The 1,075-nt window shown below is 30.6% G+C and overlaps 1 long non-coding RNA gene across 1 annotated transcript; it reads left to right on the top strand.

Moving 5' to 3' along the window:
* The first annotated feature begins 309 nt into the window (after window positions 1–309).
* LOC100377133 (uncharacterized) lies at window positions 310–865 on the top strand. Its single transcript, XR_013421616.1, has 2 exons — window positions 310–395; window positions 757–865. It is a non-coding gene; the product is annotated as an uncharacterized LOC100377133 (long non-coding RNA).
* Window positions 866–1,075: the final 210 nt, after the last annotated feature.

Here is a 1,075-nt window from a genome sequence, read left to right as displayed (position 1 = left end):
TTGAAATCAACGAGTTGCCAATTTATTGAAATCAAAGAGTAGTTAATTCATTAACATCAACCTCTTTGCACAACAAAGTCATTTTTTAAATCTTGATAAATATTTATAATATCAATGGCAGCTGAATCTATTAAGAATATTTATTAAGATGAATGGAATGTCTTTGTTGCGCTTCTACTAGTATCTAAACCCATATGTTACAGATGAATAAAATAATATATAATATGTGAGTATTGAATTTACCATTGTGAATTATCATGACAAATTAGGACTTTGCGCAATATATTATAGTAAATTTTATATTGACAGGCCTGCTCCCTCGCGGCAACACTCCAAGTTCAATGACATCTCTTGCAATTCTAGAAGACCATACATTTGCGAAGATTATGTGTTAGGTACGATAGTTACACTGTAATTATACGTTCATTTATATTTAATATAGTTTTAATCTGTATGAAGTTCCCCGACGTTCCACCAATGACAAAATTATTACATTAGAGAATTACATTTGGAAAGCTTGCAAGGTCGTTATTGTTTTCCCATTTTCGTTTAACACTGTATTTTGCTAATTTAAATGTATTTAAATCTATATTATAAGGTGCCGCAAGACAATTTGGAAATAACTATGCATTTTGACGTTTACTAGTCAATCTAATCGAAAATGTTATCAAAATATTGTGAAATACTGAATTGAGACAAATTTTGCATCATTACAATATTACTTATTTTTTTTACTTTATTTGATTTTCCCCCTAGAATGAAGACAACTCTTCCGACGTTCACTAAAGAATAATTATACCATTACATGTAAATGTGGACGTTCCTAGTTTATTGTGGAACAATAAATACAGTATGCTCAAATCCATACAAGTGTTATTATTGCTAGTCGATGTTATCGTGTATTTTTGTATATGTGGAATGTATAAACTATGTTGAAGAAGTGTTGCTAGGCAATACATATTCAAAACTATTCGAAGACGGACACTAAGCATATGAGCACCACTACCATGAACAAACTCACCTAAATCACCATGATTTAAATTTGCACCCTCTGTCGTGTTAACTAATTTCGGAC

The sequence above is a fragment of the Saccoglossus kowalevskii genome, chromosome 19, assembly GCF_978046115.1.
Source record: "Saccoglossus kowalevskii chromosome 19, keSacKowa6.1, whole genome shotgun sequence".
NCBI lineage: Eukaryota > Metazoa > Hemichordata > Enteropneusta > Harrimaniidae > Saccoglossus > Saccoglossus kowalevskii.
This window is presented reverse-complemented; position numbering and strand designations above follow the sequence as displayed.